Source organism: Pelophylax lessonae (assembly GCF_965119305.1).
Source record: "Pelophylax lessonae genome assembly, chromosome: 1".
In the NCBI taxonomy this organism is placed as follows: Eukaryota; Metazoa; Chordata; class Amphibia; order Anura; family Ranidae; genus Pelophylax; species Pelophylax lessonae.
This window is the reverse complement of record NC_138768.1, coordinates 347,023,335-347,050,613: the sequence shown is the minus strand read 5'-3', so window position 1 is coordinate 347,050,613 and position 27,279 is coordinate 347,023,335. Positions and strand designations below refer to the sequence as shown.

At 38.2% G+C, this 27,279-nt stretch overlaps 1 protein-coding gene across 1 annotated transcript in view; it reads left to right on the top strand.

Moving 5' to 3' along the window:
- Positions 1-27,279, top strand: part of AOPEP (aminopeptidase O (putative)) — a 719,157-nt gene that overhangs the window by 629,676 nt on the left and 62,202 nt on the right. The gene's annotated exons all lie outside the window — the stretch shown is intronic.

Below are 27,279 nucleotides of genomic sequence, written 5' to 3'. Positions count from 1 at the left end.
CCAACAATGCACAAATTTGTTCACTAGAATTGCTGTTGTCTTATTTTATTTTATTTTTTTAAATATTTTTTCAGACATATTTTAATGTAATTATCTGTATTAATGATCATCAGACATGTTTTACTATGGTCAGACATAAATGGAAATTGGAGAAAGCTGTATGGTTCATGCTTCCCTACATTTTTTAACACTAGCAAATTGACAGCTGGTAACTCATTGGCTCAGAATGATAATGCTGTGCACATTAGACAGAAGGAAAGGCTGCTAGTAAATACAAACTAATATGAAAGCCTGTGGCTTTATTGGCTTCTATTTATTGAAGCACCTAAAAGCAAACATATATTATATTTCAGTTTACCAATTCTTAGATGGATTTTTTTTATTTTCACCTGATGATACAGCCAAGTAAGTCTGTTATTTTTCAATAGAACACGCTGTTCTGAAGATGTAGCAGTTATAGGGATCAGACAAACCATTTACTGACAGGGTTGCTTAAAATAATCAGCTTTTTGTATTAAACCTTTATCCAAAAGGGGAAAAAAAAGCTGTTTGCTGAAACTGCTTATTATTATTATTATTATACATGATTTATATAGCGCCGACAGTTTGCGCAGCGCTTTACAATATGAGGGAAGACAATACAGTTACAATACAATTCAATACAGGAGGAATTAGAGGGCCCTGCTCGTTAGAGCTTACAATCTAGAAGGGGTATTATAGAGTGTTAACTGCACTTTGGTTTTAAATTGTTGGTGTATCTGCTCACTCGCCCTCAATCATTTTCCACTCGCGACAAAAATATTTGTTTTATTTAGGCTTTTAAAGTGTATGTAACCAAAAAACATTTTTGTGCCTACTGTCTTAAAATGGCTGTACCATTATTTTTTAGTCCCGGTTCACACTTCTGTGATGCGGGATGTTCCAGCATCGCATCCGCACCCCTGGCAGTTCACACTGCCATATGCCATACGCAGGGGTGTCAATTAAAAGTTAACACCCCCAGTTGAGATGGCATATCGCAGTGCGATCTGCAAGTTCGCACAGAATCGGATTGCACTTGTGTGAACCACCATGCGATCCGATTCTGCTGCGGATTAAAAAAGGGTCATGTGCGTGTTTAGTGCGATTGCGGTGTGAATTCAGCCATACAAACTGTATGGCTGAAATTTGCACCGCACAGAGATCGCATGTAATTTAGGACCAGTGTGCTCCGAATTACATGCGGTCTCTGTGAACGCACTAATGTGAACCGGCACTTAGAGACCTAGTGTTAGTCCTCCAGTCCTAGTCTCTCCTAAATGCCACCTTATTTTACCCTTTTTTTTCCCCAAATGTAATTTTCTCATGTGATACTTGCCGGACACCTAGCCCATATTTGTACATGCAGGACATTAGGAATATAAACAATCCTCTTTATTGCCACTGCAATGTAAATGTATCTCTTTAAGGACAGAATACAATAAATCAGATTGTAGGATTCCTGGCATGTGGGATCTTGTGTGCTTTCAGTCTGGCTTGAGTAATCCCAGAAGGGACAGGTACAAATCATACTAATGAGCTTCACCATAAATATAAATTATGCTTCTGTCTCCCACTTACTATGTTCAGGGTTTTTCCTAACTACATCTGTGAAGCTTAATGTGTATTTCAGTACTGCTACATAGGCCCTCAACTGCAGTAATAGTTCCTTACCTTATTAACTAGTTTTCATTGAATAATATTTCTATTGATTGTGTAAGTTAAACATTTTACAGAAAAGTCAAACATTACCAGAATCGCACAGTAACGCATTTGAAAGGATTACACAAAAAGTAGAACAAGCAACACCAAATCGTATGTTACTAGTACTGCAGTACCATGCAATCTGGTGCACTTGATCGTTATTTCATTTTGATGGCCAGACTAAATTATTATTCTGGCCAGTGAGATTAAAGTAATTGTAAAGTCTTTTTTTTTTTAAATAAAAAACATGTTATACTTACCTCCTCTGTGCAGTTGGTTTTGCACAAAGCAGCCCAGATCCTTCTCTTCTTGGGTCCCTCATTGCTGCTCCTGGCCCCCTCCCTCCTGTTGAGTGCCCCCACAACTAGCAGTTTGCTATGGGGGCACCTGAGCCGAGTCACAGCTTCCTGTGTCCATTCAGATACAGGGCCAGGCTGACTGACTTTGATTGACAGCAAACGGTACCACGCTGCTGTCTCAGCCAATAAGGTTGGGAGTTCCGTGCAGCCAAGACACTCCTGCAACATTGCTGAATCTAGATGGACCTCAGGTAAATATTAGGGGGCTGAGGGGGACTGCTGCACACAGAATACAGAATGATTTTTATCTTAATGCAAAATTTTATTTTTTACATTTTTTTTATTGGATGTGTTTTATAGCAGGAAGTAAAAAATACTGTTTTTTGTTTGTGTTTTTTTTTTTTAATGATGGTTCTTTTTTTGTTTTTAAGTGCAAAAAATAAAAACCGCAGAGGTGATCAAATACCACCAAAAGAAAGCTCTATTTGTGGGAAAAAAAAGACATCCATTTTATTTCGGTACAGCGTCGCATGATCGCACAATTGTCAGTTAAAGTAACGCAGTGCAGTATCGCAAGCAATGGCCTGGTCATTATGGGGGTAAAACCTTCCAGAGCTAAGGTGGTTAAAGAAAAATGTTTAAACACTTATTGAAAATGTGGTGATTCAAAAGTTGCATCACTTACAACTACTCTATCACTTCTTTCTTCTCAAACTAACTGTAAGATCTGGTAAACCTAAAACTGGAAGTATTTCTAAATACAGCCTGAACACCAAGGTTGATTATTATGAGTAGTAGTATTTTATTATGTGTTCTTTGCAAGTCTGGCTTTAATGTAATAGGAGCCTTGTATTGAGCTGTTGGGAGTTTGATTTTCTGGCCAAAGGGTCTTTCAGAATGCCCTAGAGCTTTAGGAAGCTTCAGGACTGAAACACAAGTCTCATGCTAGATAGGCTTGTCCTTGGGGGTTACTCTTACAAACTCATGGCCTTAGAAATCAGGGAAAAAACTGTTAGAAGCAAATGAGGAAACTGCATTACGTTTGAAGCAAACCTATTATAGCAAAATGTGTGCAAACTAATTTCCCTATGCAGATGCAAGTACAATACCAGTAAATACATTGGGACAGGCTGAACAACAGGAGTTTAGCCACTTTGTAAAAAGGGCAGCATTAAGTCCAACAAGGTGCATGCCACCTCCTGAACTTATCTCTTTTATTTTTTTCTAAGGGCTGTTTCACACGGTCCGCCTCTGTAGGCGGATCCGTGCTGCTCAGCAGGGGATCGTAAACACAAATCCCCGCTGAGCAGGAAGGTGACAGCTCCCTGTCCGCTCTGTGTGCGGAGAGGGAGGTGTCAGAACCCCATGCATCTCTCTGGGGGAATCGGATGAGAGAGGACCGCCTGTTCGCTCTCATCCGATCCCCTGGACGGATGGAAAATAGGGTTTCCATTCGTCCGGATTTCATGGACAGGATCGGATGCGAATGGCAGCGGGTGTCAGCGGACATGTCTCCGCTGACATCTGCTGCCCCATAGGGATGCATGGGGGATCCGATCAGATCCGCCTAAAAATCTGACAGTTCGTGTGAAAGGGGCCTAACAAGTTTTTTTGCACTCTCTGAAGGAGGGGGGTGTCAGTGGAACTATCTTTGTGTAAACACTGGAATTGATTTACTAAAGGCAAATTTGCTCTTCATTTTGCAAGGGAAGTTGCATTTTACATGGGAAATTTCCCCACAGCTTAGTAAATTAGATAAAGCTCTGCTGACTTTCATCATCCAATCACGTTCAAGCAAAAGTGCTATTTTTTAATTTCTTATGTGTGTTATTGGGTATTCTTTGCAATAGTAAAATTCCCTGTATTTACTAAGTTCTAGGAGAAATTTCCTTCCAAACTGAACAGCCTATTTGCCTTTAGTAAATCAATCCCTCTGTCACAATATTGCACTTGTATTGACATCAAAAGCATGCACAGTTCAGTTTAAATCATCCACTTCCTTCTGGCAGCCTGTGGTCAATGGGAGTAGGAAATGCCTTGACATCAGTGGTAGTAAACAATGACCCATTATTGGTTTTGGTGGCAAAAATAGTTCCCCTATTGTTGATATCGGTGGAAGGAATAGTGCCCCATCTTTGGTGTCAGTGGGATAAGGTGGAGGGAATGGTGCCCTATTATTTGTGTCAGTGGAAGGAACAGTGCTCCGAGGGACATATAAGGGCAGCAAAAGGGCCACAGACTGCAGTTTGGAGTCCACTGGTTTAGAGCCCCAGTGTCCAGCCTGAGCAGACAGTGATCTGTTTGAAAACATACTCAAACCAGCGAAAGAAACAATTATCTTTAGATTTCTAGTAGTTAAAGCGGAGTTCCAGCCACAAAATCGACATAGTCGATTTTGGGCCATCCACTTGCTATAGCTCACCTGAAACAGAAATGGATAATTACGATTGTTTTTTTTTTTACTTACCTTGTAATTGCAGAAAAACATACTCACCTTTCTTCCACTTCCTCCCTCGGCGGCCGCGGCCCGCGCCGTCACTTCCGCTTTGCAATGATTCCTGGGAGCTGAACGTCATCGCTACCAATCCATGGTTCCGGTTCAGGCGCGTCATACCTTGCTAAACAGCTTCTGGACATGCCCAGAAGCTGTGCAGGGATGACGCTGCAGACCCGGAAGTGACGGCGGGGCCAGCGCAGTGCATCGTGGGACCGAAGCGGACGGAAGAGGACGCAGAAGAGGATCGCGCTGGCTTCAAGCTGCCCACACCTGAGATGGCAGCACTGGAGAAGAAATTTTAAAAGTAAGTATTTCTTCTAAAAGGTAAGTGCGAACCAGGACAGATCAGAGGCTAGCCATTGTGGAATGTACTACCCTGACTGTCCCGGGGGTATGTATGTTTAAATTTTTTTTTGTGTCTGGAACTCCGCTTTAATAGTTTTGTTAATTTGTCTTACACTATCTTACCTTTTTCTGTGCTGTTCATCCCTTTTCTTTTTTCTATGTTTTTAGCTGTAATATTTTATAGTGGGTCTTTCTGAGACAAATATCAAATGTGGTCTGCAGGGAGCAGAAATGTGTAAGCATTGATTGAAGCAGTGTAAATAAGTTGTAACAATGATGATTCTTATTAGTTATGGAGTGTAACAGAATTGTGAATCACAAACATGTCTGAACACAACTGTAAATGATTTGGTAGACAGTATAACTGTATTTCAACTATGTATTTGGCTGTTTGGCTACAGATCCACTATAGGAAATAATTTTAATGACAGACCAAGTAGCATTATAACACTTACTGCGATATGCATCCTAATAAAATTTGGAGACGATTGCGTTAAATATTTTCTGTTGAGTTTTGGACTATAATACACTATATGTAGCAAAAAATGGCATCGATGTCTCTTTTATCAGGTTTTATGAGCTTTGTATATATAATATACTGTATATTATTATTAGCTTTTGTTCTTGCAATTTTTTCATATTTTAGGAAGTCTTGTCCTAATTTAGGTTTTTACATACTGATCATATTTGAGTCTTTTCTTGAATGGTGCTTAAGAGGCCATCTGAACTTTGCTTGGGCAGTGGTTAGTGCAGATTCAGCACCTACCATGGTCTGCAAACATCTGTACAGCAGCTTGATGCAGGAAGGGCTTGGACAACCTCTTAAAAGCCAGTCTACATAATGACATGAAAATGCAATCACTCATCAGCCTATCCAAGTAAAGTCATAGTAGTTTTCAGAGTTCAGTATACCTATTTAGATGTATTTATGTTATTTCAATAAGCTTGCCTTGAACAGGATTTATATTATCCATTTTTGCTGGATTCAACAAGCTTTAACAATGCTTCTTGATTCTCTGCAGCCACGTGTTACACAACACTTTATAGCCAGAGGGCAGATCTACACATAGCAATTCTGATGACCTGAATAGATAATAAACTGGATCCGGGCAATGAGGATCTTAAGCAAACTGCATAATATAAAAGCTAGGATGAAATTCAGATTGGAAGGGCTATGCTCTCTGATTAACTTTAAATGCAAACTGTTTGTGTTTGTATTTTTGTGGTGGTTTTGCTGTTTAAGAGTTGGTATTTGTCAGCATTGAATGGTTATTGGACATCCATTTAAGGTATGTTCCATAGCTGGCCTACTGAGATCCTGACATTTGTGTATTTAAAAGCTTTATCAAAACTGGGAATTTCTTATACATATCTATGTATTCTGTGGACATCTGAATCCATCCCTCTAACCCATATGCAAGCACATTACAAAGCCTGTGCATATGGATGCATAGAAGGGTGCTTGACGATACAGGGTTAGTTTGAAGAATATTGTAAAAGCTTTATATTTAATAAATAGGTATCTATTATTTGTAGTTCTGGACTTATTTTTATATTGGCTGTATAAGTCCGTAGTAATATCTCTTCTGCTGCTCTCAAATTTCCTTGCTAAATTAAAATCTCTTGGAAGTATAATATTTATTTTTCTGCCTAAAACAGTTGAAGTTATTGACATGTCCAAAGTCACACAACGCTGATAGAGAACTCTAATCAGGATGTGTATGGAGCTACTGACTGAGCTACTCCCTTTTTCCTCATTTTCCCCTTGGAGTACAAAGACAATCTCTTCCAATTTAGAATGGCAAAGGAGAAGAGGTGAAATGGGAACACAAAATCGTGATATTCCACTGCAAAGGGTGTGTTTTAAATGTTTGAGGGAGACAATGAGTCATTTATGTGAGTCATAGACATTCAAGTATGTTTTTGTAAGGATGATACATTTTCAGTTAGGAAAGTATGGATACATAAGTCTGGCAAATTTACAGCTATTTTTTTTATGGTGGTGACAAAGCAGCTTGCCACCAATTGCTTTAGTTCCAAAAAGACACTAACGAACCACGTATGGAAACAGCCACATAGAGTAAAATAAGATGCACAGATTCAAATGTGGAACTGATTGAGCATGTTGCATATTTCCATCATAGTCAATGAATGGAATACTGGACTTTCTTGTTTTTGTACCATTCAAATTATATTTATGTTTTGCATAGGCATTGCATGATATTCTATCAATTAATGTATGTACCGGGCTACTCAGCAATCAAAACTAGCATCTAATGTCTGTGGACGCATTAGGATCTGAATATAAAAACCATTGCACCTTCCAGATACATGTGGCAAAGATCATCGAAATTAATTTATCAACTTCCCTTCTCATATAAAACATTACAGAAGATATTTCTTAGATACATTTCCTAAAGTCTGGAGCCTAATTTGGTATTTACAAATTCTTTGTAAGATATGCAATTCTTTGGCCTACTGAAGTATATCGATTTTGATAACTGATGAATGGTTGGCTATAGTATATTTTTGTATTAATATTGTATTTGCTGGGGGTCGAAGCTGGTCAGGTAGGGACAAGAGATGCAGCATGCTTAGTGAGTTGGGTGAACTGCCTTAACTGCATCAACTGCATCTTTTTGCATTAAAGAATAACTAAACTCAAGAACAAAATTGAACATATTGCAGCTTACCAGTCCTTCATTATTTTATTTTTTTCGGGCTAAGAACTTTTTTCAGCAAGTATAGAAAAAAAACAGTTGACCTTACTAGAAATGCAGGGTCCTGCTAAGTGAATGAAGTGAAATACTGCTCATTCATCCAATCGTACGCAAGCAAAAATTGTGTTTTTTTTAAATAACATTTCTTGCACATGATTGGGTATAAATTACAAAATTGAGTTTGCACCACAATAAGCTAAGTGGGAATTTCCTTGAAAGGTGAACATACTGTACTCCTTTAGTAAATCAACCTCAGTTATCTTTCTTTTGTAATCTAATAATCTTCCCATCTCCCATATAATGGAGGTGAAAAAAGGAAGATTTGGTAGTAGACCAACCTGAGCGATAACCATGGCTCCCTCCATACAGTGGAGCATTGAGCGAAGCCTCCCAGGGACAGGAAGTGTATTATTTTTCTCTAGATTGTAGTCTGTCATCCTTGGGATTTTATATTACAGTGGTGGACTATTTAGTGATCAAATGCTTATTCTACATACTGTCTATGAATATAAACTGAAGCACAGGAGTAAAATGACAGAAATGACAGCCATTGGTAAATTTCTTGCAGAAGCTGCTAAGACAACTGTTGTTTATTGAAGCTTAGTGTTTGTGCAAACTAAATAAGAGTGTCAACAATGGGAGACTAGAAAGCACACAGCTAATTATCTGCTCCACTAAGCATGCTTTATGATGGTTTTCTAAACCTCAGTTATTGTTTCCTAATGGGTCTTTTCAACCACCTCTGGGGAATTGCCAGTTTATCTTTATAGATTCATTTATGAGTCTGATAATAAATCACTTTTCCTTATTAATATTGACAGTGGTTATTTACTATACCTTATTAGAAGTCAACCAAATTACTTTAAAATATGCACAAGTTTATTAGCATAAAGGTGTACACTAAAGTATGTTTTACTTTGTTACATGAGAACATGCAAGATGTTCTCTATGTCTGGATTGAATTGTAAGGGGAAAAACAGGATTTGATATGGTGCTTTTTACCATGTAACTATAAACTGGAGTTTCATGTCAAGGTCTTTAGATATGTATTTCCTAATAAGCTACAGTCTTTTTCTTGGCAAGTGATCTAAAAGACATTAAAGGTCTTTATTCCCCTGTGGGTAAAAGGGGGACAGCCTAAGAAATGAAAATACACGAAGGGCTAGACCTTATTGATGCAGCACAATGTTCATGGGATTGTACATGCCATTAACACCCATCATACCATAAGAACATACCTAAAATATAAAATAAACACACAACAAGGATTGTGGAAAAGTTTAGGCCGCGGCCCCTTTATTGTTTTTAAAACTATTTTATTTATGAAATGAACTGTAACTTTTAATACCAAAAATGCTTAGTCACTAAGACTCAAGCAGCAATATCTTATACCAATAACAGGGTACCAATCACTGTCCACCCACAAAGTGGGCAACATTACCCAAAAAGGTGGACCTTCAATATCAAACAGAACTGTTGTTAACCAATAACAGACCAACATGCTTAGTCACCATGACTCAAGCAGCAATATCTTATACCAATAACAGGGTACCAATCACTGTCCACCCACAAAGTGGGCGACATTACCCAAAAAGATGGACCTTTAATATCAAACAGAACCGCTATTAACCAATAACAGACCAACATGCTTAGTCACTAAGACTCAAGCAGCAATATCTTATACTAACCAAATAACAGTTTACCAACCACTGTCCACCCACAAAGTGGGTGACATTACCCAAAAAGATGGATTTCCAATATCAAACAGAACCGTTGTTCACCAATAACTGACCAACATGCTTAGTCACTAAGACTCAAGCAGCGATATCTTATACCAATAACAGAGTACACACCACTGTCCACCCACAAAGTGGGCTACATTACCCAAAAAGATGAACCTTCAATATCAAACATAACTGTTGTTAACCAATAACAGACCAACATGCTTAGTCACGAAGACTCAAGCAGCAATATCTTATACCAATAACAGCTTACCAACCACTGTCAACCCACAAAGTGGGTGACGTTACCCACATAAAGGTGGACCGTGACAAGGAGAAATAACAAAGGGGGAGGGAGAGTGGAAGAGCAGGTCAAAAGATCCAGGAGGAAGGCTGAGGAGAATCCAGAGGTGAGTCCAGCTGACAGACCTAAGGTAAATGCTGACTCCGCCCAGTGACAGGAGAGGATATAAGTAAAAGGTTACACTCATTGTGTAGATGTTTCCCGCCAAAAGATTTGTCACCAATTCAGTGCTCAGCAGCTGAGGTAAATCTTCTTAGCAACAGCAGGCAGCTTGTCACCTTAAACAAAAAACCGAAACAATCAGCAAAGCAGCCATAGAGAAGACATGTACTTAACAATCCTCATAGCCCTCTATTAAAAGTAATATTTATCTATAAAACAAATGGGTGTTAGGGTGACAGTCCAATGGGACCACTTCTCTATTTTATTATTTCATGGCCCTGATGTTCTTTTTCAAGTGAAATTCCTCAGAGGTTACGCATCTCAAAAATATAGCAAAGCTATGCTATGATTCTGTTTGATTTGCTTTCAATTTTGTTGGACAGATCAATTTTCTGGGGCCGTGCACAGCAAGCTGTTGCCTCACCTGTCAGAAGCACGTGGGGTTAACATACTGAAAGCTTTTCATTAATGTAATTACATGGTGAGAGTTGATGGCTCAAAGAACAAAGTCTTTAGACACTGTTATAATAATGGGAAGTATAGGGTGGAAAATGTAAACCTATCAAGTGTTTTTAGAGCTGAAATATGATTGGGAGTGGACACCTGGTTATATAGCACAGAATGACAGAATAGTGCTGACATAAAAGGTAGGAGCAGGTGAGAATAGACACTTGTAGTCAGGTACGGGAGTCTGGAAGTCTCAAAGTAAGTATCCTTCCTATTTCCTGGAGGTATTATTTAGTCTTACTGTATAACTAAGCCTAGATATTCTGTCTGGTCACATTCACAATTCATATCTACTCAGCAATTATTGTTAATCCATTTTAACTTAAGAAATTATAAGATTTCTAGGTTTTAAAATCTTAGAGTCTGTCAAAAACAATTAACAGTCATGTTCTATAAATCTTCGAAAATTGCTCATTGTTCTATAAATTCACTGGCAATATGAAAGTAAAAGTGTGCCGTATATACTTTATTATGTATTCCATTGGTGGCTTTTATATGTGTACTAAATGTATGCTTGCTTTGCTTTTTCTATTTTTCTTTTTTTTTGTGTTAAATAGAAGTTAGGGGGACAGTCTTCTTGTTTCTGTTTATATATTTATTTGGTTATTACATGGGGGAAATAACAGTGTCTTATGTGGTATATTGTGCAGGTCACTATATAGTGGGGATATGCAAAAGGGACTGCATAATCGGTGTTATTCATTTCTATGTTCAAGTTCTGCTGGAAGGATTACAATCCTTTAGAAAGTAATGAAGATAGTCATGATGGTGGGTGCTGTAATCTTGGTCTGTATTAGTGTTTTTAATGTCATGTCTTTGCTATTCCCAACATGCAATATATTATCAGTAAGTATGTGTTTGTTATGCGGTTTTTGCATGTACATCTCTATGAATTCTATCTACATATAGAAAACTAATAAAAAAGAATGACAATCATACCAATAAAAAAAGTTGTTTGGCAGCAGCAGAAACCATAGAAACCAAATAAAAATGAATGTTGCCATAAAAACATTGAAACAGAAAAAAAAAATGAACGTTGCCAAAAAACCACCCCTGGCACGATAACTTTGCTCCTATTTCAGACCTGCCCTTTTTTTATAACACACTCCTAGATTTGATTTTTATTATTATTACTAGTCTTTTGGCTCGTGTTTCCTGTAAATGTTGTTTGTGTTTTAGGTTTACTTTTAGGCATTCTTTGTGTTTTAACAGCAAGTTTAATGCAAAGGAAACATTTTTAAATAGAAAATTGCTGTTGTTTAGAATTAGGAATTAAAAATGGAAGTAGTATCAGTCCCCATGTTTAGTGGAAAAGTAATGGACATTCAGGTAAAGATAACAATGTTAGAGGTGCACCGAATGGAAATATTGGTACCGAAACTGAAAATGCAGGATGCACTTGGCCGAAAACCAAAACTGAAAATTACAGTTTTTGTAAAAATATTTATATATATATAAAAAGATAGATAGATTCAACTTTTTAATTCATATCAAAGAATTTAAATGAATATGAATTTATTGTTGCCTATTATCGCCACCTTTAGTGCAAGAAAAGCTCAAGAAAAATGCATCCCTTCAAATTTTATGTATGTCTTCATACTGGTCTGTTGTGCTTTGGTTGTGGTGGTAAAAATCTTGCTTGCTGCATTTTTGGTCATTTAAAATAAATGCACCTCCCCGTTGAAATGCATTGAAAACACAGCAAGAACGCATCAATAATGCACCTGTGTTGCATTTTTTATGTGGTTTTTGAGTCACATGACCTATGAAAAACACACCATAAGCACAGTAAAATCGTGGCAAAGTCACGTTCGTTTTTGGTGCCATTATCGGCAACCTTTTCCTTTTAGCTGCAAAATGCAGAAAACACAATTTTTGGCCGATATGTTTTACCTGCCGAAATTTCGGTGCATCTCTAAACAATATTATAGTAAACTTCATTTGAATTACAGATTTTTCCATGCATTAGAGGGTCTATTTGTTATGCTAATAGATATTTCCCCAGTTTTTTTCCACCCATGGTGTTTTTTTTAGTTTCATGCCTCTATTTATGAATATGTCACTGTTGTTTACATCACCATTTTGGTTGCATCAACTGCAACTCTTCTAAATACCATTATGTTCTGTTTTTTTATGGATGTCCATTCAGTGTTCTGGACATATGCTGTATGTGTGCATGTTCCATTTTAACAACGGATTTGCTGCTATTTTGATCTTGCATTACTTCTAAAACCTATCTTATTTGTGCTACTAGCCAGTTCTTTGCTGTGATGTAAGAAGTCTAAAAATCAAGTTCACCATAATATGTCTTTTGAACATATTCTAAATACTGGAGATAATTCCTAAAATAATGGAGACTGCTCACATAGCTTAAATAAAGTGAAGCTGTGTGTTCACTTTGAATACCCAGTCATGTGTGATGGAATCAGAATTCAAAGACAGGATTTGTGCTTGCACATGAATATATGACTGAACTGAACAATTTCTGTTCTTTTAGTAGATCAACCCAAAGGCATTCTTGAGCATTATGTGTAGTACAGTAATTTGTATTTATTGAAATGTTTTATGTGAAATTGCCATTTTTTCTGCAAATTTTTCTGCAAATAAAAAAAGTGTCATCAAATGGTTTTGACATCTATTAACCACTTAACCACCGGAGGATTTTCCTGCTTTACGTCCAGGCCACTTTTTGCAACTTGGCACTGCACGACTCTACTTGACAATTGCGCGGTCATGCAACTCTGTACCTAAACGAAATTTACGTCCTTTTATTCCCACAAACAGAGCTTTCTTTTGGTGGTATTTGATCATCTCTGAGCTTTTCATTTTTTGCGATTTTAATAAAAGAAGAGCGAAAATTTTGCGAAAAAATTGACATTTTCTACTTTGACAGTTAAAAAATATCCAATATATTCAATTTTTGTTAAATATTTAGGCCAAAATGTATTTAGCTACATGTCTTTGACAAAAAAATTCCCAATGAGCGTATTTTTAACCGCTTTAAGACTGGAAGATTTTACCCCATTCCTGATCAGGCTATGTTTTGCGATTCTGCACTGCGTTACTTTAACGGACAATTGAGCGGAGAGGAGAGCGGGACTCTGACAGGTCTGTCTCTGCAAAGTAAACAGAGACGGACCTGTCATCCGCCTGCTAAGCGGGGAACGACGGATTGATCCCCACTGAGCAAAACGGAGTCCGTCGGGAGCACCGCTCGTGTGAAAGGACCCTAACTAGGGAATTTGATGGCAAAAAAAAGCAAAATGAGACAAAGTAAAAGCTTTTTTGCCAGTCTTTATAAATAGGTCCTATGCCAACACAAATTGATGCCAGAGGTGGAAATTTCTATTTCATAAGCAATAATTGAGTTTTAGAAAAAAAAAAAAGGACATTTGACTTCAAGTTCATTCTTATGAACAAATACTTGGCATTTTTATTATTTTACATTTTTGGTAAGTTATACTATGTAAACATTTTACATCTAGAAATGATAGGAGGGACACAATCCCAGTATCTCCATGTAAGGGCCGGAATACACAAGCAGTCTCCAGTATTCTGAATTGTACTGCTGAAATTGCCTAGAGCTAACACTGCCTGCCATGACATACCAAGCTACCCAACTAACCACACATTATACCAACAATGCTGCAATCAGCTCAGTTAATCTTGATCTTGACCTTGAGAAATTTTATCTAAATAGATTATAGAGGTAAATGACAAATTTTAGGGCACTTTTTAGTCATGACCCTTTGAAAGACAAACCATTGGCCACTGTAGCCCCCTTTCCAATGTAACGCTGCATGCAAATCCAGCCATTTAGAAATGCCAAAATCTAGCATTGTTCATCATCCTCATCATCTCTAAAGCAACCAAATGACTAATATTTTCTTATCTTGGCTGCTGATTTCTAAATGGATAATATGGAGCTGTACTAATGAAACTGCACTGTGCAATATGAGATATATAATCTATCATTGTTTATAAGACCGTTGTTGGATGTAGCAAGACAAGTATGGCGTGGTACAATTTTTCATTGTATTACTCAACAGCACGATGTATGTTTCTATTTTCATTGAAGATCATAGTTATAAAGAATATAGCAGGTGTTCACAGTTGTCAGCTGGTAAGAAAGGAGACCGAAATGAAAGACTGGATAAATCTAACATATTCACTATTTATATGCAGGTGAGATTTTGTCATTTTTGTCACCAGAGTAGCAGAGCTGAAAGAAAAAGAGGCTGCAATAGACAACTGCCATTTAAAAAGCTAGTTACTTGGCCGTCTAGCTAATTTCCTAATTTTAGTACTTTTTGAGCCTTTGCAAGTATACTGCAAGTAAAATCTGAACACCTGATCTCAGTGCTTGTTCCCTTTCAATGTCTGACAAAATCAGAGAATTAGCATGACACCAAGCAACTAGAAGGATAGTTTTAGCAGTGATAGCTCCAGATTTCTCTTAGCACAGGTTTCTGGGTAAAATATCTGTCCAAGTATATGCAGGAACTTGCCATTTTGCAGGCATATCTCAATATGACGTAAGAATAATGTATTTTATATTTGCCATGTGCGTTAACTGAAACCATAACATAATAATCACATTGGCTGCGAAAAAAGAAATATTGGTCATAAACAAGTCCATTTTTAATGGAGATGCTTATTTACAATTATTAAGTTACAATTATTAAACAGCTGCAGTGAATGTTTATAACTCCTATGATACACAGGTATTTAAATGTATAGGTGTACTCTTTTTTTGGTGGGGGAAAGTAGGAGGGAGAAATTGAAAATACCTCTTTATTTTCAGGAGTAATACACAGATCTGGGGTCATTTTAGGGCCACCATATACGCTACAACACACATTAGATTGTAACATGCGTGGGGAGCTTTAGGCCCTCCCTGATTAGAGTCAGGGTACCACTGTTGGTCCTTCACCTAAAGGAAAGTGAAGAAATAAGCTTTTGGGAATTTATGAATGATGCCATTTGTTTGTTTCTCAATGTTTCGGTAAAAATAAAAAAGGAAGTGTTTGCATCACTTTAGATATGGATCAACCTTAAGCCTAGTACATACGGGCCCAATGTCAATAGAAACCGGCTGACATTCGGCCCGGGTGTACTGCAGCCGGTCCGCCAAAAGCATCTGTCTATGGGGCATGACCAAAAAAGGTTTGCAGATCATCTCCCGATCAGAGCTCACAGCCAATTACAGAGAGCACTGATCGGAGGGTTCTGGCAGGGTAGCACAGAACACAATAGCACAGCAGGGGAGATTATTGTACTAACAATTGGTTTGTTAGTACAGCGTCTCGGACCTGCTGGGTTGAACCAAAAAAGCACTATTAGTGTGTACCAGGCTTTAGATAAATTCTCAGCGCAACAAGACTAGTAATCAGACCAGGTGCTTCTTGCACCAAGATCTTGGCTCTGCATGTGACTGCTTGCTAGTGGCACAGAAGCTTCTACCAAAGAAACAGAATAGGTGTTAGTGTTATTAATACACTAGTGCTAGGTTCACTTTAGCGGTTAGGATAAATGCTAGTGGTAAGAAAGCTTTTAAGAGTTAATTTTGGGGGTTAGGCCTAGCGTTAGGGTTTGGAGGGATAGGTGGGTTAAATGATGGAGAATCACCTAATGTAGTATTAAACTCAAAACCAAAAATGTAATATATTGCAGCTTACTAATCATTAGATGTAATGGCTGTTTTAGTTTTCATTTTTATGCTTTCTTCCGTCTGTTTTCACCTGGTGATCTGGCCAGTAACACACCTACTGTATTAGAGTTCCCCTGCTCTGGATGAAGGAACACAGGGGGGGCACATTTGGACAGCAGCATTGTCAGTCTAGGAGGAGAGGAGCGTTAGATGTACTAGCAGATGTTAAATACATTTCAAATTCAAGAAATTGAAGACAAACTCCAGCTTACTCTATATAAGCAGTTACAGCAAACATTTTTTTCTCCTTTTGGGACAAAGGTTTTACCCAAATAAATAAAATAAAAAACTGATCATTGTAAGCATCCCTGCCAGTGGTAAATGGTTTGTCTCAGCGGCGGAACTACCAAGGTCACAAAGGTCACTGTGTATTGTAACTGGGCCCTGGTGTTCCACTACTGTGGGGGGCCAGAACAAACAGGAAGGGGGCTCGCAGGAGTGTTGCCTTTTCGACAATCCTCTTTTGCTGGAGTTGAGCGGGCTTATCCCCGGAAGGAAGGAACTCTGCATAGAGCTGACCGATGAAGGCTAAGAGCCGTTCACTTCCCTGAGCTAGAAGTTTAGGGGAGCTGGACCCGAGCCAGAGCCTGGCACTGGAGGGCAGCACCAGTAGAGGCAGGGGGCCTCTGTGAGCTCTGAAGTGGTGTGAGGATGGTGAAGGACATATGATCCCTGACTGTCTCCTTTTCCCTCAGTGGTAACTGGGTGTAATATGGGATCAGGGTCACCAGGACTGGAAATCAGAAGTCACCAGATGTAGCATGGGATTGGGGTCACCAGGACAGGAAATCAGGGGATACCAGGTGTAACATGGGATTGGGGTCACCAGGACAGGGGATCGGGGCCACGGGTGTAACAAAGGACTAGGGTCACCAGGACAGGAAATAATATGTCACCAGGGCAGGAAATCAGGGATCACCAGTTGTAACATGTGATCAGGGTCACCAAGACAGGAAATCAGGGGTCACCGGGTGTAACATGGGATCGGGGTCATCAGGATGGAAAAATCAAGGTCATCAGGTGTGACATTGGAGGATTTGGGGTCACCAGCTGTGACATTAAGGATTGGGGTCAGTAGGTGTGACATGGGGGATCAGGGTCACTGGGTGTGACATGGAGGAACGTCAGGGTCACTGGGTATGACAGTACGACATGAAGTAACCATCAGATCAGAGTCATCAGATATGACATGAAGGAGTTTTTAACCCCTTACCACCCACCCACCGTGGCCCTTTAAGTTTTAAAGCCAATCAAAACCCTCCTATCCTTTACTGCAGTGGTGGTGAGGAAGCATCGGTGTGTTCAGACATGAGTCCAAACTGTCCTCAGCTATCCCGCCAAGAAGCTGTCACTGCATTTTCAAGGAGCACATATACTGTAATGTGCCTGCAGGACAATGTTGCTCATGATTGGCGGTCTGCAGTAACAGCTTCTTGGCAGGATAGCTCAGGCAGTTTCAGATTCCTGTCTGAACATGTCTAAGCTCATACCCGGTGGTGTTCAACTTGAAAATGACAGAGGGCCTCACGTATGACCCCCAACACTAATGTAGGGCCGCACAATATCAGATCTTATCACACCTTAGTGGCCCTGCATTTTTTTTGGAGCAGATCACAATTCACACTGAAGAAGTTGCAGTACAATAGTACCCAACATTAATGTCAGTGAGTGCAGTAATAACCCCCAGCATGCCCGGGACCAGAGGGTCAGGGGGCCCTTCATGGTTTCTTGCACCAGGGCCCTGAAGGTTCTAGTTACACCTCTGGTTTGTCTTATTCATGTAACTAATACATCTGCAATAGGGCTTGCTCTTTTGAACAATATCAGACTTACCGGCCAGAAAAGCAGATGAAAATGAAAGAAAGAAAGCCTGAAAAAGAAATGCAGCCACTTAGGCCAGGCATACACAGAGCGAATTTCTGTCCTGTAACCACAGATCAACCTGCCCATTAACAGTTCCAATCTTGGCCAGTTGCTGCTGAACCGGCTGAGATTTGCACCACGTATGGCTGGCCTATGCTATGCCTACTAGGCTTTTAGCACAGAGAACCAAACACAACTTTTACTCTCCCTACCAGCTACACAGTAACAACATCACATGACCCTAATTAATGAACAATCCAGAGCAGTATCAGTACATTTCTTACACTAGGACAAAGGGAGAGAAACAGCTGGTGACTGTTATGAAACTATGTTTCTAATTTTGACATTATCAGTTATGAAATGCTCATATTTAATTTTTACACTTTTTTAATTTCATCCAGTAAAAATTAAAAAGAAAAAAAAAGTGCAAATCATTTATTGACAAAATCTTCCAAATTACATCAATGAAAATTTCACAGATGCACTTTCCTTATCCTATTAAAAAAAACAAAAAAAAAACAATTGGCTGGTCCTGGGATTTACATTTTATAAATGTTCTTCAAATCCATTTTGCATAGTTTATTTTGTTATTAATTGTCTCATAATGTTAGGCAGGGAGAAAGCATAAAGTATTTTGTATTTTTGCCAGATGTACATTTTATAGCACTGAACACTTTTTGTAGGGCCTGGTTCACATTAATGCAATTTCAAATGCGACGTGAGTCTCACAGAATCGCATGAAAAGGGATATCACATTGTTTTCAATGGTGTCTGTTCACATCGATGTACAATGAAGTTGTACTTGACTCCTTGTCTTGGTAGTGCTGGGCTTTTTGCCCTATCCAACAAATAAGTCCAACATTGAACCTTTTCAAAGCTTGTAAATTTGACAATCACTACCGAAGAATGTTTCTACACATCATTAATAGGTGTCAAGAACCCTTACCGATCTGCAAATGTGTATATTAATGCTGTGTAGTACAAGTATGATGCAGAAAATGATAGCTGTTGGCAACAGGTATGATTTTAAAGTAGTAGTGTGATATATGCAAAATTAAAATCAGTTTTTCTGATTATCCGACAATAACTACCCAGTCTAAAGAAATGTTACACTGTGGTGTTGATTTACTAAAGACAAATAGTTGTTGGGTTTACTTTGCAAGGGAAGTTGCACTTTGCAAGGTATTTATCCCCAGAGCTTAGCAAATAAGGTGAAGCTCTGCTAAAGTCTATCGTCCAATCATGTGCAAACAAATATGCTGTTCTATTTTTTTTTTTTTATGCACATGAGCGGGTAATCTTTGCATAGTGAAATTTCCCATGCAAAATTTCAGCTTCCCTTACAAGATGCCTATTTGCCTTTAGTAATCCAACCTCTGTGAGTTAGACCTTAGCTTCCTAATAGTTTCAGTCATAGGAGCAGCAGACACTACCTTTGTAATGTTTAATCCTCACGTGGCTCAGGACATACATCCTAGCCCTTTCTGCATGTGTGTGACCCGTGTACTGAGCACACGACACTTTAGATTTAAGTCTGCATTTCATGAATTGAGAGATTTCAGTGTAAGTTTATATTTACTTTTTTAATCGTGAGCCTTTTTTTTTTTTATTCGGAAAAGCTTTTTGTAATTTTGTGGGGTTTTTTTTGTATTTTTTTAGTTATTATGATTGGGTGCAATGGGGTTTATTTACTAAAGCTAGAGAGGGTAAAATTAGTGACAATTCTGCAGAGAAACCAATCAGCTTCCAGGTTTTATTGCTAAAGCTTAATTAAACAAGCTGAGGTTAGAAGCAGATTGGTTTCTCTGCAGAATTGTCACTAATTTTGCCCTCTCTAGCTTTAGTAAATAAACCCCAATGTGTCAACAGACTGTGTGATAAGTAAGCTCCAGCTTCTGTATCCCTTTGGAGACTGAGGATGAAATTTATTGGGCTGAGCTTTCAGCAGTGAAAACAAATGCAAATTTCTCTGCGAGCACACCTGCCTTTTCCTAACATTTGTCGTCAGCCTAACATTTAACCCTAATCTCTCTCCTCAACCTTATTACTTGACCCAACCCTTAAATTTAACATTTAACCAACTACCCATCATGGTGCCAAAACTTGCCCTTCATTTTCTTAACACGTTTATGACTTTATTTGGTATTACAGTGCAAGGACCAAAACACAATCTGCAACATGCAGCATTTAATCACAGTTCAGAATTCTGAGTATTTGCTACAGTTTACTACACTTTGCAGTTAGCTCTTTGCTCCCTTCATTGTTTTTTTAAATTAATCTGTTGGTGCAGGAAGAAGTTTATAAATGGTATGTAACTGACAGAGGGGTTGATTTGCTAGAACTGGAGAGGGCAAAATCTGGTGCAGCTCTGCTTATAAACCAGCTTCCAAGATTTTTTTGTTAAAGCTTCAGCCTCAGTTTACACTAGATGTGGTGCGAATTCACAGCGGATTCTGCACCGCATTAAAATCACAACCCCTTCATGCAAATCGATTGCAGAGTGTATCTTAAGTTAACGACCCCCTGCATTCGGTTTGAAAAATGCAGTTAGATTTGCAGAATTGGATCGCCTGGGTGTGAACACCCATGTGATTCAATTCAGGTGCAGATAAAAAAAGGATCCTTCATGAGCTTGGTGTGAATGTGGTGTAATTGAGCCATAGAAATCCAAGGCTCAAATCACACCCCATAGACACTGCATGTAATTCACACAGGAATGTGCTGCCATTCCTGTGCGAATTACATGCGGTGTCCCGCACCGGATGTGTGTGAACCTGGACTAAAGGATAAGTTCACCTTTCGTACCTTTGTAACATATGCGGGGTGTAACATGCTACAAATGTACCAGCTCATGTCCCCCCCTCCCCTTCCCCTGTTGCTGCCACGATCTAAAGAAAACGCAGCCATGTGGAGCTCCGCCCTGCCTTGTCATTTATTCACAGTGTTTGCTTGTATTTTTCAATGAACTACCATGGCGCTGTTGAGCGATGCGGTGGTCCATTGATTCTAAAAGGTGAACTTATCCATTAATGGAACAAGCTAAAGTTAGAAGCTGATTGGCTACCATGCACAGCTGCAGCAGATTGTGCACTCTCCAGTTTTAGTAAATCAATCCCATTGTGTCCTTGAAGGAGAAACTCTCCTCAAGATAAGACTTTTTTCTGAGGGCCCACTTACAAAATTGCAATGCGGTAATGTGTGTAATAGATGTTGGTGCACTGGGGTTCATTCTAAATAGCACCCCAATGAAACTTCCTCACACACACATGTGCATTGTGGTGGGCTATCGAAACGACATCAAGCATGATTGGGGTCTGTTGTTGTGCATTTAACACACCACAGTGGAACAGGCTGTTGAAGGGTTTATCGCAGTATAGAATTGTGTTGTCTGTAATGGTCAGTATATTTTCTGCAACACACAAACGGGACACTGTGCAGTGGTCCAATTACCTGCTACTGGCCCAGGAATATTAAAACTACTTCCAAACATTGAATAAAAAAAAAAATCAAACAAATAATGACATCCAAGTGTGAATGACTTTTACATTTTCCATCTTTACAGGTAAGTTGCCTGTTTTTGCCTGAAGTTCCATCAACGCAGACCGAGGCAGAATAAAATTTAACCCAATGCTTGATTCTCTAGATACATCTTTTTTCCCCAGCATTTTCCATGCATTTCCAGTGTCTCCTTATTTAAACCCAGTAACAGCAGATTGAACTGGATGGAATGTTGACTTTATTCAACCTTTAACCTCAACTACTATGTAACTATGTAGGTAGACATTTTTGGGGCATATTCTGTAATATGAAACGATTGTAGAGAGAAAGGAATGGAAGAGGAATGCAGGTAGTGGTTTAATGTCACCAATCTAATATTAAGGGGAACCTGTCAGGATAGAAATACAGGAGTTGGTGTTAGCAGTTGGGATTATGGACTTGTTTTTGAAGATACGGGCTCATGAGGCTGTCATGTTGGGACACCTTATATGCACAGGTGAAAGAAGAGTATGGAAGACAGCTGTGAATCTTGCACCTTCAAAAGCAAATTTGCAATGGCAGCTGCTATATTTCTATCCTGACATTTTATATCCTGACAGGATTCTTTTTAGTCTTTGCTTCATTTTGATATAGGAACCTGTAGCCCTCTAGCAGTGCTTTAGGGTAAAACTCTATTGTTTTCCAATGATAGGGTCTTTTTAAATATATGTAATTTACTTACCAGTACTTTTCAGTTGAATGAAATCTTCATTCTCTTGCAGATCTAGCAGTGCTGGTCGAGTGCTGGTTCAGTATCTGACACATATCATATCAACAGTGTCTCTTTAAATATATAAACATTTTTCATAAATTATGCCAAGGTAAAGCAGCCCTGTTGCAGGATAATCAAAGATCTCTCTGCAATGAAAAGAGTTTACACTTACCTCTGCCACCTGTGCCATTGATCTGCTCTTTATTGCAGATACTTAAGACATTGGGCACCCTTCAAGGTGACAGCCCAGCTTGAGGAACCATAGAGAGTAGCAAGGGACCAGGAATCTGACATTCTAAAGACTCTTTGAGCAGTAGTAGCATCTCTGTAATACAGCTAAGATTGGCAGGAAAGTATGAACTTTTTATTTAGATTTTTGATTCTAGCACATTTATTAGCAAATGTCCAAAATTAATCTTTAGTTGTACACCACACTAAACCTCTTTCTAATGGAGTTATAATTTTACATACCATTATTTTACCATTATTTAATAGGGGTGACCTTGAAAGTCGATAAGAGTAAACATTTTTTTTTTTCTGTATATAAAAATTTGTGTATATGTTATTTACCTTCTGGTACGATAAATTGTAGTGTGAATTTGTAAACCCTGGGCAGACTATATACTTCATAAGCATGATGGGTAGGTGCCTGGAGCCCTTTGGTTAGCAGGTTGCTGTTTAATTCTGCATCTCTGTCTGCTCCTAGCCAGCACTTGGACACACAAAGAGTCCATGATATGCTGTATTTTCCTAAGTGTGAGTCAGGTGAGGATACTGGAGCCACAGTCTGATAACCAAAAGATCTAAGCACTCCAAGCCTAATGGTGTAAAACCGGGGTCTCAAACAGGTGGCCCTCCAGCTGTTACAGAACTACAATTCCCTTGAGGCATTGCAAGGCTGACAGTTACAAACATAACTCCCATAGGCAGAGGCATGATAGGACTTGTAGTTCCGCAACAGCTGGAGGGCCGCCAGTTTGAGACCCCTGGTGTAAAACATACATTACAGTTCTACGGTTATTTTCTGACCATTACATATAAGCACTATTTTGTTTACCTGCCCAGTGTCACAAAAACCTTTGTTGGTTTAGTAATACTCCAAAACACTTGGTTTATTATTTCCTACCCCAAATGGGAGATCTCTGCACTTGACACTCTTAAGCTTGCTTACCAGCCTTTTGCTATTAAATATTTAATTTATTTCATATCAAATATTCAGACTGCAGCAGGAGTGGAAACAGCTGCAACCTGCAAGATGGGTGGGAACAAGGGCCAGAACTCTGCAAGGACAATTTCTCTGTTGGAGTCCCTTATGTGTTTAAGAAATTGGTAGGTGACTTCCTTCACCAGGTTAAATATTACTTTTGGCTGAACTGGCCCTTTAAGAAAGCCTTGCAAGATTTTTTTCACATGAGTACACTAACACTGAATGGAATGTCCTACAGTGTGTTCCCGTTGCAACCTGCAAATGTTGTTTTGTGTTATAACTTGACTTGAGGACTCTAATAAACTTTCTTTTTACAACTTTTTTTGTAACTAAGAAAATTAAAATTGCATTACATTAAAAGGGTAGCCATTTTTTTCAATAAACGTATGTCTGCCTATTACGTATAGTGCAGTGTCATTGTGGGTTAAACCCACCTAAACAACCAGCATAAAAAGAGGCTTCACTCTGAAGTATAATGAAATACAAAAATTATTATAAAATAAAAATAGTTTTTGCAAAATGCAAACAAACATTTTTTTATTGGCTATTTGGTTTTAGATAATTATATTATTATTTTTTTTTTTTTTTTTTGCATAAGCGATGTACACTTATTATAGTTTGGCATAATAATACAGTTGATTTGTGTTAATTAAAAACTGTTTAAAAACATTTTGGCTGAGCAGTTTTGTCAAGATGTATGTCTAATGACTGACAGATTAACATCTTGTGTTCATAAACACACCCTGCACAATGTTCCAATCTTCTATTTGTAAGAATGACTAGAAAAACCTTTAAAAGCACAGTGATAGCTGCATGATATAGTTTAATGCATTTTTTGCATTCTAGCTAAAACTGTTTTTTTTTTTTGTTTTTTGTTTTTTTGATTGGGTTTCAGCTACTAAATATGCTTTTTTGTTTACTGCAAAAGCTTTTTGTAGAGAGTGCCCCTCATCTTGCAGAAAGGCTTTCCTGTACAGTGCAGCGTGCACAATGAGTTAATTTGGTTGTGTGCATTGTTTGCATTGAAGTCTAGCCAGTATTTTTCAAGCCTGTGTCTCCTTGTCCTTCTTTTTTCCTCTCTTTAATTCAGTATAAACATTTCTGGCTGTAGTAACTTGGATAAATATAGCAGAGTACCCTTTTCTGGTAGAAGAAGATCCCTAAGCATTTCTTAACCATTTTTGGGAAGAATTGATCTATCTGAACTATGAGAAAGAGGGAGGCAGTGTCTGTAAATTGAAGTGACATCATATGTATTACTCCCATTGATCCGCTTTTAGACTACAGGCAGGATAAAAGGAAATGGCATCAGGGAGGAAGTATGCCTCATTTAGGCACAGATCCCAGCGTGATAATGGAGTAATAATAGAAAACACGCCACTATTAATCGCTTACTGCATTAGTCCACAGCACATTTTCTCTCCGAGGAGGATTTCAATACCCTCATTCAAGTGCAAGCTGAACCAAATGGGATATTCGGCATGCCAGCTGTAGTGTGATTTGTATGATCCCCACTCCTGGGTGTAGTGCTGTCGTCGGTGGTGGTGCTGGGGATGTTCAAGTGCAGACTTGTGTCACATTTCATGCGTGAGGAAAGGTCAGTAATCAACTGTTTTCTCATGTGGACCCACCCGGAACCTGGCATTAATCGTCTTGCCATAATGTATGGATTGACAGATTGTATCTGTAAGTTGTGGGTGGTCTTTGTCTCCTATTATGTGGCAGATGGGTCATGTCCTTCAACTACACGTTGCTGTAATGTGAAAGCAAAGACTTTTTTTTTTTATTATTCTTTAATGATGGTTGAAATTCTTATGTCGAATTTTCGGTGCGTGACAACATCACAGATTTGCTTTTTGTGACATCGGGCTGTGGTATTGTGAATGTTTACAAGATGTGGGATGACTTTTTATAGTTTCTTAGTTTGCCTTTGGAGTTGAGTCTTGCTTAAACCTGTATACCTACGCCCAATTTGTTCCATCCACCAATGCACGCAAATCCCAAATGTTTAAATCTTCTTGTGCTACTTTTTTTTTTTTTTTCATTTCTTTTGGTTAAACTTTTCAAATAAGGTTCTCAGTTAGGATTTCTGGCAAGCAACAAGTTAATTTTATTTTAGTCTGGGTTTTTTTTTTTTAAGTTATCCAGTTATAATGTCAGTTAATGATTTAATGACTTGAGTTTTTATCAGAAATATTTTGATAAACTGTGCATACAGGAAAGTAATTTCTCATAAGTTTTACTGGGACACAGTTGATAACGTCTGCACTTGTTGTGATCTTAGAACGAGTAACAGAATTGTTTTGCAGTAACCAGTGGACCATCATGCAAGTTTTTTTTCACATGTAAATTGAAAGCATTTACAAAGTTTTTTTTTTTTCTGAGATTGTTTTTGAACAAATTATATTTATATTGTATTTCAGTGTTTTATTTTTTTTCTGTTTGAGGCATGTTCTCGTCAGAGGGACATTTTGCTTTTTGATTAGCTGAAAATATGAAATCTACTATAATGTGTTATTTTATCACTTTTGCAGGAAGTAGCCTATTCTCTTTTTAGTATTTTTTGATCAAACTGCGGTTGATAATTGTTTGGTATTTTGTTTGCAGTTTTGTCTTTATAAATATAAAGATTCAGTTTGCCGGATTGAGTTCTGTGAAATGTTAAATTGTGGGAATTTGGTATAGTATCTCTTATTATTTTGCCAGAAAGTATTATTTGGTATTCAATATCCTTTATTTTGTGTGAAATCCAGAGGTAGCTAGGTTTGCAGCAAATACAATATCACGTTTGCTTCTATTTAGATTGTTGTCACAAAATAAATTATTTGGGCATTTTATTTTCAGAAATATAGATAAAAATGCAGATTTTTTTTTAAGGCTGTGTATGTACGACAGAAGTCAGAATTCTTTGATTCTTTTCAAGCCTAGGCCTGTTAGCAAACCAGCAAGCATTGTACTGCGTTTACGTTTCGCCATATTTAAGGGATCTTTGGTTTTTTCCTTTAGGGTTCGCATTTAACAGCAGGTTTCAAAATGATGCGTATTTTGTAAAATAGTAATTCTGTTGCACTTAAGTGTAACATTTGGCAGTTGAGAAAAGGTGTAACATACCTAGAGGCCTGTCATTGTTAGAAGCGAGAGTCTGAGCTGTCGTACCCTATAATTTACTAAAAGACTGAAACACCTGGTTTACAGAAATATGAAAACACAGCATGGATAGAGCAAAGCAAAAGGAATATGACGTGTTACACTTTTAAAGGTTTAAACAATATGCTTAATAATAAATATACCTAAGAACATAAGCATGAACAAGGACTTATTGGCGCACCTGCTCTCGTTTTCATAGCTGTTACTTTTACATGTCTTTTTTTTGTGGCGGATCAAAAATTTCAAAAGTTTGACTTTCATTGTAAAAGTTTTATGCTGTGGACAATTTTGACAAAAAAAGCACATGCTCTGTGCATCTGAAGAGTTGTTGATCTTATCCATAATATGAGAATAAAGGAAAATAATAAAAAGGAAAAACACATGTTTGTGCTGTGGTATGGCATGCTTTTTGTTTAAGTGCGCTGTCTCTCTGACTATTTGCAGATGTGTTTTACCTTGAATTACAACACTCCAGTCATTTGAATTCTTGAAACCAGTGACAGGATGCTGTGTAGTGTATCTGTGGGTTACGTCCCAGTCTTTCTCTATAGATTTTCTTTAAAATGGAGATATTTTTGCTGTATAAAGCCACAGTTTATCATTGGCTGAGAAATATGTCTTATTAATTATATGCATGAAATAGCTCAAGTAGTGCGTTACTTGCTGTGTTGAATGTTTTTCCTTTATATGATAAATGATACCACAACAGTGTGGCTTTTTTCCCTATGTGATGATAATTCTAGTATACATGATTTATTTCTTCTGAACAATATAGACATTTTGAAAGAGTCACTAGAGATTGCTATATATGAATAATTGTGCTGCA